The sequence below is a fragment of the Rhinatrema bivittatum genome, chromosome 4, assembly GCF_901001135.1.
Source record: "Rhinatrema bivittatum chromosome 4, aRhiBiv1.1, whole genome shotgun sequence".
Classification (NCBI taxonomy): Eukaryota; Metazoa; Chordata; class Amphibia; order Gymnophiona; family Rhinatrematidae; genus Rhinatrema; species Rhinatrema bivittatum.
Genome location: NC_042618.1, coordinates 421,396,526 through 421,411,011, shown reverse-complemented (window position 1 = coordinate 421,411,011; position 14,486 = coordinate 421,396,526).

Here is a 14,486-nt window from a genome sequence, read left to right as displayed (position 1 = left end):
ATAAATCTCTGAAAATAAAAAATAAATTACCCCATTTCTTCATTTCTATTCTCTAACCTCTAAGGATGCACAGTGTTTATCCCAGGCTCTTTTCAATTCCATTACCATTCTTGTCTTCACCTCTTCTTCCAGGAGGGCACGCCATGCATCCACCAGCCTTTCCGTGAAGAAATATTTCCTAACATTGTTCCCGAGTTGTCCCCTGTGGAGCAACATATCATAACCCCTAGTTCTATAGGCTCCTTTCCATCGGAAAAGGTTTAATTTTTGTGTATCATTAATTCTTTTTGGGCATTTGAAAGTCTGAGTCATATCTCCTCTGTCCCTCCTCTCCTCTTGGCTATACATATTTAGGTCATGGGTCTTCTGGTGCAGACCCCATACTATTTTGGTTGCTTTTCTCTGAATCGCTTTCATTCTGTGTCTTAACCTTTTCGAGATACAGTCTCCAGGTGAGGTCTCACCAAAGGTCTGTACACGGGCATTATCACCTCATTTTATGTGAGCCTTAAATTTGGTACAAATGAAAAATTCAATACAGATGTAGAATACTTGTAGTTTTGCTAGGAGTCTTGTAAATGTCCTTAAATAGGATCCCTAACTTTGAAAGCAGAAAGCGACAATGAGAGATGGAGTAAGACATAGGGCATATCTAAGCAAAGTAATACACAACTCCCCAAGAGTATAACCAGCTGTGGAACTCTTACATCTCAGAGTAAAAAAAAATCATGCTCTGAAACTCGAGAGCTTGCACCGTGACCCTGAAAATATCCCATATGAAAGGAGGGAAGAGGAAAGCAACAATAGGGAAGGAGCCAGCCCCCAAATCTCCTGCACTTTTATACCCCAGGCATTCTGTATTTTGATGGGATTTTTAGCATTGACAACACCACCTTGCCTGGGTCAACTGAAGAGGCTGATCCAGTCCTGATTTTACCCTGTTGCATGCATGGTAATGTAGTCCCACTTAGGAAAATCAGTCGGGGAAAACCCAGGACTGGATCAGCCTGCTTGGCTAGAACTGGGTGTGGTGACAGAAACACTTGAGAAATTAGTTTCATGCATTCAGGTTTTCACCATAGTCAACCAGTCTCCAGCATAGCTCTGAAGGCTATGGGCTCAAGGGGTACTTCTCTTAGAAAGGACAAGATGGTTTGAAAAGCCATTTCACAATGAAGTGAAATGAAAATCCATAAATACAATTCATGCTAAAGGGCACATTCAGAAAGAGCAGAGAAATTGGTCAGAAGCAGACCAGTTGGTAGAGGAGACATGGAACAGATGCACAGTCAGACAGTACAAAATGTTCAGATTTAAATGTTGAGCACCCTTGACCTGTGCCATGTGTTCAATATATGATAATACAGCCATCAGATACCACTGTTGGTCCCACACGGATCTAACAAACAGCATTAATCTCACAGCAAAGAGTCTACACTGAAGATTGAAAGGGAGCACTTCCTTTCCCATCTACCTTGAACCGGGATCTCAGCTGCTAACTGCCCTTTTTCTATTAATCTTTGCTTTCTGAGATGTAAGAAGAGCAACCGGTAAAAGCAGGGGCTGAAAGAGAGCACCTGTCCCAACTCCCTACCCACTTTATTGGAGCCTCTTTCTGAACATTAATCGGTGTTTCTGTGTAAACGTCTCCCATAGGAACTAACAGGCTTATTTTAAAAGGAGTGCGCGAGTGCCCATACATGCGCATACCAGTACATGCTACAATTTTAAATCATGTGAGCACTTGCATGCGTATGTTTTAAAATACGCCTCCCATGCGTTAGTAGGCACCTAATTTTAAGAGATAGCTCGAGCAGACATACTTCGCATGGAACTTTGCCGGCTTGTGCACACGTTTGTAGGTGGATTTTAAAACGCGCTCGCACGAGGGTCATCCCAGTTTTTCCAATTAGTTCGCCAGATTACCCAGTTAATATCATGGTCTTCAAGACCCCTCTGGTGCTCCATCCTGCACACTCCCCAGTTGACCCAGATTCCTTACCCTGTCCTGTAAGCCCTAAAACCTGAGAGCTGCAGATTTGATCCTCATCAAGAGCAGTGGCAAAGTTGCATGGATAACAAGCTGACGTGTGCCTCTGTCTCCAGTTTTAAAATACGGAGTTATATAACTGTTGGCCTCATCCCAGAACATTCATGCTCCGCCCATGTCCTGACCCTTTTCTGCCCTCTGATTTTTGGTGCACGTACTTCGTGGCTTTTTAAAATCCGCGTTGCTTGCGTGCGGCCAATATCCATGCATATGTGGACATTTTTGCATGAGCAACACTTTTAAAATCAACATCTAAGCGTGTGCACATATTTTCCATTCTGTTTTGGAGGATTTTGTCATTTTTCTTGTTTTGATTGTTGCTTATTTAATTTCATTTCTTTAACATGAAAAGAAAAAAAAACAAACTACGGTATATCTAAAAAATGAAAAAAAAACAAAAACAAAAATAAAAGTTAAAAAATGTCAGGTCAGTAGCCATGGAAACACCCCCCCCCCCCCACTCCCACTCCTGGGTTCTCCTCTAATGCTCCCCAGCTCCCTCCCCCCACCCTCTTCTCCTGCCAGCACCACTTTGTACAGCAAAAATTTACAATGGCAACAGCCTCAATCTGCAGGTGCTATTTCCAATAGCAAAAGCTATGGGGCAGGAGGAACTAGGGATCACTTCTACCTCATCAAACAATTTTAAACAAAAGAATAAGAAGGTCTGGGGTGAGCTGGGGAGGATCAGAGAGAATCCGGCAGTGGGTGGGGGGAGGGGGCTACTGGTGGTGACATTTTTTTTTTTTTTTTTTACAAGAAAAATGAATGACATAGTGTTTGTTTTATTTTTCTTTCATTTTGTTTTAAAAATGAAATGAATGGGATATTTTATTAAAATTTCCCGTTTTGTTTCCAGCCAATGCACATCCCTAAAGAATCACTGTAGATTTCTGTGGCAAACATGTTCTGTATATTTTTAGTGTGTTGCATTTATTTAAGCTGGGGCATGTTCTTCAGGCTTCGATCTCATGGCTGGGTGGCAGCATGCAGTTGGCACCGCAGTAGTCACAGGCAATCGTGTTCTGGGTCTGGGGGATGGGATGGCAAGGCGGCATGGTTTGATATAATGGCCAAAGTGGAGAGAAGTCACATGAAGCTCAAGGTCCAGGATTTCAAAAACGCTGACTTTGATAAAATGTCGACATTCCTTGAAGAGGAGCTGGAATGCTGGAAAAAGGCAGGTGACATGGAGTAACAGTGGACCAAAGTGAAAGGTGCTACAATAAAGGCAACAAATCTTTATGTAAGAAAAGGAAACAAATATGGTTCTCCAAAGAGGTGGCTGAAAAATTTACAGCATAAGGTCAGCATTCAAATAGTAACAACATCTCAAAAAGATGAACACAGGGAATATACCTGGTAAAGCTGAGAGACAAGGAAAGAAATCAGGATGGCAAAAGTACGTGCGGAAGAAAAGATTGCTAAAGAGGTAAAGTGAAATAACAAGAGTTTCCAGGTATGTCAAGAAAGAAGCAAGGTCAGAAATGAAATGTAAGATTGCAAGGAGAACAGAAATGCTATAGAAATACTCTGCTGTTTACTGGTGAAGACCTTGGAGAAGGACTGCTGCTAGTTGACAAGACTACATATGGGAGTGGGGTAGATCTCACACCTTTTATAGAAGACAGTGTGTGGATTTAGCAAAGCTGAAAGTGGACAAAATCATGGCGTTGGGGGAGCCAAGATGGCAGCGGTGTAGCAGCACTGCTCAGACGCTGTCCGTTTTCCAACAATTCTGTTTGTTTCTTCTGGTCGGAGAGTACCCGAAATATGCCCCCGAAAAGGAAAGGTCGGGTTCGCGTGTATCCTGCAGCACCATCCCTTCCACCCGGACAGCGTACGATAGCGGAGCTGACTGCAAACTATTCAAGATTGGAGATGACGTGCTCCGCGGAGGTAACCACGGGAGGAGCCGTGGTTGACCCTGGAGAAACCACCTTGAGCCCTCCAGACTCCAGGACACCTCCAGTGCCGGTCCCCAGAGATTCCTCGAGTCCGGTGAGTGCTCTGTCGGTCCCGAATGGGGAGCTGGGTACAGCAGCAGGAACCACCACGGGGAATGAGAGAGAAAATGCAGGCCTGGAGGAGACAGGAGAAGGGATGGCAGGGCTGCCGACAGCAAGTTTAAATTTGGACTTTGTTTCCACTTTGAATGTCTTAAATGGCGAAAAAAATTTTAAATTTGAGCCCGAAGCAGGAAATGCCTTATTCCCTAAACCTGAGGTTGTATCTATGGAAACTCTCTGGGAGCTGATAACCAAAATGGGGATGGCATTATTTAAAGTTGAGCAACAGCAGGCAAATGTGACCCAAAAAATCGGAGGTTTTACTCATGAATATAATGCAAGATACTTAGAACACCATCAAAAGATTCTGAGGCTGGAAGACCAAGTAAAGAAGTCCCAAGATATGCAAGCAGCTTTGTTGAAAGACCGTATCGCCATAAATAGGAAATTGGAACAGCTTGAAAATAAATCAAAGAATTTAAACCTTAGAATTATAAATTTCCCAAAGGTTATGGGCGAACAACCGAGAGTAACTCTGAGGAAATACATGGTGGAAATTTTGAAGATAGCCCCTGAAAACATTCCCGCTTTGAACAAAGTGTATTTCATGCCTCATGCAAGGCCTAGAGGAGAAGAAGCTGCTCCAGAGCTTGATCTTGCTAACTTAACAACTTTTCTAGAGACTTCTATGCCGGAAATAATAGAGAGATCTACTCTCTTGGTTTCTTTTATTAATTCCCAAGATCTCAGCCTAGTAATGAGGAATTATTTTTTAAACATGAGAGCAGAATTCATGGGTAAATCAGTGCAGGTCTTCCCTGATTTGGCACAAGCTACTCAGGAGAGAAGGAGGGGATTCCTGTCAATGAGACAGGATGCCCGTTCTTTGGGGGCAGCTTTTATACTCAGGTACCCTTGTCGATGTATATTAAAGCTAGATAATGTTACTTATGTTTTCTTTGTACCTGAACAAATGAAAGAATTATTAGAAAATAGGAAAAGATTACTCCCCAATCCTTCTGTCCAGGATGCTTCAAATGTGGAGTCATAGAAAAGGAAGAATAGTTATTAAACGTTAAGCTTTTTCTTAAGTAATAACTCTTCAAGATATCTCCTCATATGTTCTGGCTGTAACACCCTTTATTTATATTTGGGGTCAAGTTTATTTGATAATGTTATTCTTCTTTAAAAATATAACTGAGAAAGTTTATTTATTTATTTATTTATTTATTTATTATTTTTATATACCGATGTTCCTGTATAATATACATATCACACTGGTTTACAAGGAAATAAAACTGTCGCCTCGCGGGCGGCTTACATTAAAACAAATAAGGGAACTTACAAATAAACAAACATACAAAGAACAATCATAGAACAATCATTTCTAATTAAGTGACAGTCAGAGAACTAATTTGAAAACCTATGTACAGAAGGAGATCTATGTTCTTCTGGCCCTTAGCTCTCCTGGAATGCTCGGGCGAAAAGCCAAGTCTTTAGCTTCTTTTTGAATTCCATATGGCACGATTCAAGGCGAAGGTCTGGAGGGAGCGAATTCCAGAGTGTGGGGCCCGCTGTGGAAAGTGCACGTTTCCTCAGAGAGGTTTTTGCCGGCTGGGTGCATAGCATGTTCTTGTAGGCGCTTCTAGTCGGTCTTTTGGAGGAGTGCAGCTGGAGTTGAAAGGTTAGGTTGAGAGGAGCGATGTTGTGTAGGGCCTTGTGTGTAAAGTTGTAAAATGAAGATAGACTGTTTCTCATGTTTCTGTACAAAGTGATAATCCTATGTAAAATTTTGTTTAAATTAATAAAATTAAAATTAAAAAAAAAAAAATCATGGCGTTGGATAACATGTATGCGGTATATTCCTTGATACAATGGAAGCCCTAAGATGGTCACAATATGTCTCTAAACCAACACACAAAGCAGGCCGCACACTAGTCCTAATTTTTGCTAACGCGAAAAATGCCAAATCATCACTGACCACACTTTAATACCATGGTCGGAACACCATTTAGCAAGAGCAGAAATAAATCTCCAAAAACAAAATCATAAATCCATGGAAAATAAAATAACTTGTAACTACAGAAAGAAAATTGATTCTGATGATTTAGTGAAAGCAATTGAAAACAAAATCTACAACCTAAATCAAAATAATAGCAAAGCAGCATTTGACTCCTGGGAAAAAATAATGACCGAAAGGGCAGAAGAATATAGCCCGATATGGACAAAAACTATCAATAAAGACAAACACAACCACAAGAAGTTGAAACCATGGTGTAATGAAGAATTTAGAAATGCAAAAAAAAACTTAAGAAAACTAGAAAAATTATGGCGGAAATACCACACAGATGAAGCATTAAGAAGATATAAAACCACTCTTGTAATATACCGCAAACTGACCAACAAAACCAAAAAAGAGTATTATGCAAATCAAATTCACGGGATGATGTTCAATTCAAAACTATTATTCGAAACTGTCAAAAATCTCATAAAGGATCCAACATCAAATACAGCAAGGAATCATTACCTCACAAAAAAGTCTTGCAATGAATAATATATGCAGCAACACTAATTGAGAAAATCAATTTAATAAAAAAACAATTCCCTATCAGCGACATACCAATCATTGATGAAAACATAAATGACAAATGGAAGTGGATAACATTCTGTTGCATGTGCCGGCTGCGGCAGGCCTGCGGCCAGGCCTTCTTATTCTCTGTTGCCTAATCCAGCGTTTGGCTCCACTTCCCTCGCGGCTGCAGGCCGCTGGCTACGTCCCCGGCGTACCTGGTTCTGCTATTGACTCCTTTGCTCCACGATGGGACTCTCCGCGTGGTCCGTGGAAAGATGCCACCATCCAGTGCTGTGCCTCTCCCAGGGCGCGCGCATCTCTGCTTCCTTTAAAGGGCCCATGGCGGGAACTTGGCCGCGGCCCCCAGATGATGACGTCACTGAAGCTCCGGTATATAAGGTCGGGCTCAGCTCCTGTTAGTCGTCTTTGCAACAGGTCTCCAAGCTGGTCATGTACTTCGTTGCCTCCTGGTGTTTCCTTCATGTTCCTGGTTCCTGATCCTTGCGAGTTCCTGTTCCTGGTTTGTCGTCTTTGTTCCTGTGTTCCTGCTACTTGGCTTTCCTTATGGACTGATCTCCTGGACCCAACTACTGCATTGCCTGACTACACTATTGATCTTCTCCTGGACCCGACCACTGCCTTGTCTGATTACGCTATTGATCTTCTCCTGGATCCAACCACTGCCTTGCCTGACTATGCTATAGATCTTCTCCTGGACCCGACCACTGCCTTGCTTTACTACCCTACTGATCATCTCCTAGTCCAGGCCTCTGCTTCGCCTGACCACGCTACTGATCATCTCCTAGTCCAGATCTCTGCTTCGCTTGACCACGCTACTGATCATCTCCTAGTCCAGACCTCTGCTTTGCTGGACCGCGCTATTGCCTTTCTCCTGGACTTGACTTCAGCCTTGCCTTGCCACCACTCCTTGATTGCCGCCTGCCCTGACTTCAGCTTGTTCTACGACACATCCCCTTGTCTTCATCCTGGACTGGGCCTCTCAGGCTTCGGCCTGTTCTTGCTTGGGCACCCTCTGTCAGACTTTACTTCCTATTGGCACCCGGGTCTCCGGGACTCCACCTTGTCCAGTACAGACTCTTCAGTTCCATAGTTGCTGCCTCTGGGCTGACCTCTTCATCTCCTCTTCAACGACATGGAGGCCCACCTAACTCCAGCCGGCCCCGGTACCCAAAGGCTCAACCTACGAGGAACAAAGGCTGGTACTGGCGAAGCTCCAGCCGGCTTCCGGCAGCCAGCCCACTCTGTCTACCGATGGGGGGGACCCATAGGATCCCTCCTTCGGGTAGCGTCAACCCCACCTCAGCCCAAAGGTCCATCTCCCGCGCAACACATTCAATAGAGCATCCAAAATGGAAATAAACAAAATCATAACTAATCTAAAACCTGCTTTACATCCACATGACCCAATACCAGCTAAGTAACTAAAGCTAGTACAAAATAACACCTACTGTCTCAACTCTGGTAAACCTCTCTTTATCTCAAGGATACATGACACACGGACTGAAGCAAGCAATGATAAAACATACCATGAAAAAGAAATCTGGAAGAATTGATGATTGGGATAACTATAGACCAATATCAAATCTACCATTCTTAGCAAAAATAATTGAAAAAGCAGTACTCACACAACTTAATGATTACTTAGATGATAAAAAATATTCTTTATTCAAATTAATTTGGATTTAGGAAAAACCACTCTGTAGAAACTCTATTACTATCACTAACAGACTCAGTACTAATAGGTTTTGATACTAACAAAACATACTGCCTGGTTCTAATTGATTTAAATCGATACAGTTGACCACACAATCCTTTGCCAGCAGATGAAAAATATAGGTATAAATGGAACAGTGCTAAAATGGTTTACATCATTCATAGATAATGGAACATTCAAAGTAAAATTCAACAACCATTTATCAGATACCTGTTGCGATGCGGCCCATGGCTGGAGCCACGAGCCGTCTCTTACCTTTGCAGCCCGGAGGCCGCAGAAGCCAGGGCCTTTCTCACGGCAGGAGCCACCTCCGGACGGCCCTAGTGCCTTTTCTTCTTCGCGGCAGGAGCCACCGACCTCGTCCATGCTCCGCAGCCCGGGAGGGCCTCTTCCCCGACCTCTGCTGCAGCTGGAACTGTCCCCAGTCTGTCTTCAATGGCAGGACACCGCCACTCCAGCGTCGGGACCTGCCTGCGGCCCTTCTTCAGCTCCTCCTGCTCCCCTGCTGTGACCGGCAGCATGGCCGCTGACAAGGGTCCTGCCCCTTCCTTCCTAGGGGCGGACCCGCAGCTCTCTTGGAGTTCCCTCTTCTGCCCTATAAAAGGGCTTCTCGCTCAGTCTACCTTGGCCTTGGAATCAGGTCGTTCCTCCCCAAGGACATGGGTCACTCCTGCCTGATAGCTGCTCGCCCCGGATCGTCTTCTGTGCTGACCGTTCCCGGACTACTGTTCCATCCGTTGGCTCCTTTCCAGGTAGCGGGGGCACCGGTCCAGCAGGACCTTCATTGAGCACCCTCATCGGGTCGTCACTCTTTTGTCTCCTGTTCCAAGTGTTCCCTGTTCTAGCGTCTTCTGTTCCAGTGTTTCCTGTTCCTTCGTCTTCCCTGGTAGTACCCTCTGGACTGATCTGATGGTACTGACCACCTGTCTGTCTATGAACCATGTTGGATCGCCACCTGGATTTTGACCTTTGCCTGACCTGACTTCACCTGGACCGACCTCTGGAAACTGACCCCTGCCTTGGCTAACTATTCTGGACTGATCTCTGGCCTTTGACCCTTGCTATCCTTTTGGACTCTCTTTGCTGACCTTCCGTGACCTCCGGCCTTCCTCCTTGGACATCGACCGTGCACCCTTGTTGTGGTGAGCACTCCTCTGAACTTTCTCTTCTGAGATCCTGCGAGGCCCACCTAAGACCATCTCTGTCTGTGCTTCGCCTTCTGGTGGCAGGCGCTCTCCGGGCCCGATCGATGGGCCGTATCAATCCTGCACCAGGCCAAGGGTCCATCTCCAGCGCAACAATACCTTCCAGTGTAACACTGGTGTACCACAAGGATCTGCTCTATCAGCAACACTATTTAATATTTATATGCTACCTATATGCAAATTACTGTCCGATATTGGAGTAAAATTCTTTTTATAACCAGACAAATTACAATTCTACATCCCTCTAACTAAATTATTAGATAACATGACATCTCTACTAAAAAACTATACGATAACAATTCAAGAAAAATTATCCCAACTTAAACTCATACTAAATACTAAAAAAAGAGAAATCATCTGGCTAAACAGAAACACACAAATATTAATACCTCCTGCTTTAGAAATGGGAATTGACCGAATTAATCCATCAAACCATGTAAGAAACCTAGGAATACATCTGGATGAAAACTTAAGTATGAAAACTCATATAAGTATTAAGTAATATGATTAAATCTGGCTATAATAAACTAAGGATACTGAACCGATTGAAACCATTACTAATGACAACAGACTTCTGCACAATACTGCAAACCTTAATATTTTCTAATCTTGATTACTGCAATTCATTGCTGCTGGGACTTCCTGCTAGTCAAATAAAACCACTACAACTACTTCAAAACGCTTTAAAAAAAACTAAGAAGTATGATCATATCTCACCAATATTAATGGCACTACACTGGCTACCTATCCAATCACGAATACACTATAAAGTACTATCAATGATATTCAACAGCATAAACCCTGAAAAATAAGGGATTACTGGGAGTGACACGCCAACAATATAACCCCAATCGAACGCTGAGATCTTAAAATTAAGGCCTCTAAGAAATCCCTACAATAAGAGACACTCATTTGACTCAAACAAGAGACAGACTGTTACCTGTAGCTGGCCCAAAACTCTGGAACTCCATGGCTGAAGAACTAGGAACAACACTGGACAGAAGAATTTCAAGCATGACCCGAAACTTGGCTCTTTAAAAATGCCTACAACTTAACATAGCCTTAGCATTCAGATTACCTGACTGATAAATAAGATGCTATGAAAAATGACCCTCTGGAATAGTTTATATGATATTAATAATCATTATTTTAAATGTGAGTTTATTTTGTATGTTAATTTTATCTATGAATGTTTATATGTAAACCGTTATGATCTTGTAAACTTCACGTGGAATGACGGTATATAAAGGGCCAGATTTTCAAAGGGGTACGCGCGTAAGATACACGCGTACCCCCCGAAAACCTGCCCCAAGTTCCCCCTGCGTGCGCTGAGCCTATGTTGAGTAGGCTTGGTGGCACGCACAAGCCCCGGGACGTGCGTAAGTCCCGGGGCTTTCCTGGGGGGGGGGGGGGGGCGTGTTGGGGGACATGTCGCGGCGGCGCGTCATTTGGGGGCAGGGCCGCGGGCGTGGTTCCGGCCCGGGGGTGTTTCGGGTGTGTGGCCGAGGCCTCCGAAATGGCTCCCGGGCCTGGGAATCGCGCGCCGATGGCCGGCCCAGCGTGGGCAAATTACGCCTGCCCGAGACAGGAACAGGAGGAGTCGGGGTGGCACCAGGGCAGACGCCATGAAGACATGACAGACAGCGAAAAGGTAAGAACCCTTTTCGCTGCCTATTTTGCACCCAATAGCACCACCTTTTATGATGGCGCTATTGGGTGCAAAAGCCGGCAGCAATCGCACTGCAGAGGTGTGATCGCTGCCGGCTTTCGCAGGCCTGCCCCCGCCCCCCTGTACCAAGCGATTCACGCCGCGGTGTCTTAGAAAATCTAGGCCTATGTCAACTTAATTAATAGCAGGTAATGGACTACTCCTCCAAGAACGTATCCAATCCTTTTTTAAACACAGCTACACTAACTGCACTAACGACATCCTCTGGCAACAAATTCCAGAGTTTAATTGTGCGTTGAGTGAAAAAGAACTTTCTCCGATTAGTTTTAAATGTGCCACATGCTAACTTCAAGGAGTGCCCCCTAGTCTTTCTATTATCTGAAAGCGTAAATAAATTAACCCGTTCTAGACCTCTCATGATTTTAAACACCTCTATCATATCCCCCCTCAGCCATCTCTTCTCCAAGCTGATAAGTCCTAACCTCTTTAGTCTTTCCTCATAGGGGAGCTGTTCCATCTCCTGTATCATTTTGGTAGCCCTTCTCTGTACCTTCTCCATCGCAATTATATCTTTTTTGAGATGCGGTGACCAGAATTGTTCACAGTATTTAAGGTGTGGTCTCACCATGGAGCGATACAGAGGCATTATGACATTTTCCGTTTTATTCACCATTCCCTTTCTTATAATTCCCAACATTCTGTTTGCTTTTTTGACTGCCGCAGCACACTGAACCGACGATTTCAATGTGTTGTCCACTATGACGCCTAGATCTCTTTTTTGGGTGGTAGCTCCTAATATGGAACCTAACATTGTGTAACTATAGCAAGGGTTATTTTTCCCTTTATGCATCACCTTGCACTTATCCACATTAAATTTCATCAGCCATTTTGATGCCCAATTTTCCAGTCTCAGAAGGCCTTCCTGCAATTTATCACAATCTGCTTGTGATTTAACTACTCTGAACAATTTTGTATCATCTGCAAACTTGATTACCTCACTTGTCATATTTCTTTCCAAATCATTTATAAATATATTGAAATATATTGAAAAGTACGGGTCCCAATTCAACTCAGAGATTCTGGCAAGTCAGCAGAAGGACCTGTTCAGTAAAGCCTTGGAAAGGGGAGTGGTGCTGCAAGATTGGAGAAGTGTGGCTGTGATCCCTCTTTACAGAGAGAAGATTAGAAACTCTAAGCCAGTTAGCCTTACCTCGGTGGTGGGAAAATTAATGGAGAAACTTACAGTCCATCTGGTTGCAGGATCTATGGCATCATGTTTTACCAGAGGAAGATGGTGTCAAATGAATCTGCTCAATTTTTTTGACTAGGTGACTAGAGAACTAGAGCAAGATTTACTTAGCTTCTTGTATAGGAGGCCCATGAAGAAAATGAGCAGTTTAGGAGTGGGTCCCAAGATGATGAACTGAATTAGAAATCGGTTGACCGATAGATGACAAAGCATAGTAGTAAGGGGAAGTCACTCTGAGAGAAAGGTTATTTGAGAAGTGCCTTGGGGATCGGCTCTGGGTCTGGTTCTGGTTCTGTTCAATATCTTTGTGTGTGATATTGCACAGGGGTTACAAGGCAAAGTTTACCTTTTCTTACAGGTGATACTAATAGATATACAACGGAGTCGACACCACTGAGAGAGTAGGCAGAATAAGAAGTGATTGAAGAAAGCTTAGGGAGTGGTCCAAATGCTTGGCAGACAAAATTCAGTGCCAAAAATTGCAGAGTCATGCATTAAGGGTGCAGAAATTCAAAGCAGCTGTATGTGATGGGGGATAACAGACTGCTGAGCATGGACCAAAAGACAGACCTCAGGGTCAGAGTGTCTGATGATCTGAAGGTAGAGAAGCAATTTGACAAGATGGTGACTAAAGCCAGAGGGATATATTGGGCTGCACAGAGACAGGCATAACAGCAGGAAAAAGAGGTGACAATGCCCCTGGTACAGGTCTTGGGAGAGGCTTCACGTTGAGTACTGTGATCAGTTCTGGAGACCATATCTCAAAAAAGATAGCTAGGATAGAAGTGGTCTAGAGAAAGGCAACCAAAATAGTGTAGGGTTTGCGCAGAAAGACATAGGAGATGAGATTTGAGAACCCGAACATGTATACTTTAGAAAAGAGAGACAAGACACTGGGGATATGATACAGATTTTTAAAAACACGAAAGATATTAAAAATGCACAAGAAATAAAGTTGATGGAAAGGAAACTGTAGAACTAGAGGTCAAGCTACGAAGCTCTGGTTGGGAGGGGGCATTGTTGGAATCAGGAACATCAGGAAATATTTTTTTCACAGAAAAGGTGATGGATGCCTGAAATAGCCTTCCAGAGAAGGTGGAAGATAAAAAAAATGGTAACAGAATTCTAAAGAGTGTGGGATAAACACAGAGGATCCCTAGAGGAAAAAATGAAAATGAGGCACTGAGCTAACCTGTGGTAACTTTTTGGTATGGGGTAACCTGCACGAGTGGTAGTTACAACCCTAAAAACCTTGCTGGGCAGACTGGATGGGCCATTTTGGTCTTTATCTGCCGTCATTTATTATGTGACTATGTAGCTCAGTGGTTGGAAGAAAGAACTGGGAGTGTGGAAAGCTTTGTTCATTTCCCCTGTGCAGCACTGAATGTACGGCCTTGAACATGTTACTTCACCTTTTTTATACTCAAATTTAGAGTGAAGCAAACAGCCTATCCCCTTGGCTCATGCTGGGTTGAAACTTCCTGACCAGTACAACGACTTCTCTGACGTGTTTTCCAAGGACAAGGCGGAATTATTACCTCACCATCGTCCTTTCGATTGCTCTATTGAGCTGCTCCCTGATACGACTCCGCCACGAGGTAGGGTGTACCCCCTCTCTCTGCCCGAAACAAGAGCTATGTCCGATTATATTAAGGAGAATCTCGCCAAAGGATTCATCCGTGCATCCAAATCACCTGCCGGGGCCGGATTCTTCTTTGTCGCTAAAAAGGACGGTTCCTTACGCCCTTGCATTGATTACCGGGGCTTAAATGCTATCACCAAGAAGGACCGGTATCCGTTGCCACTGATTCCCGAGCTACTGGACAAGCTTCAGGGGGCTCGGGTGTTTACTAAGCTGGACTTAAGGGGGGCCTATAACCTGGTGCGCATCCGTCCCGGCGACGAGTGGAAAACCGCTTTCAATACCCGGGACGGACACTACGAGTATCTGGTTATGCCCTTTGGTCTATGCAATGCGCCAGCAGTATTCCAGCACC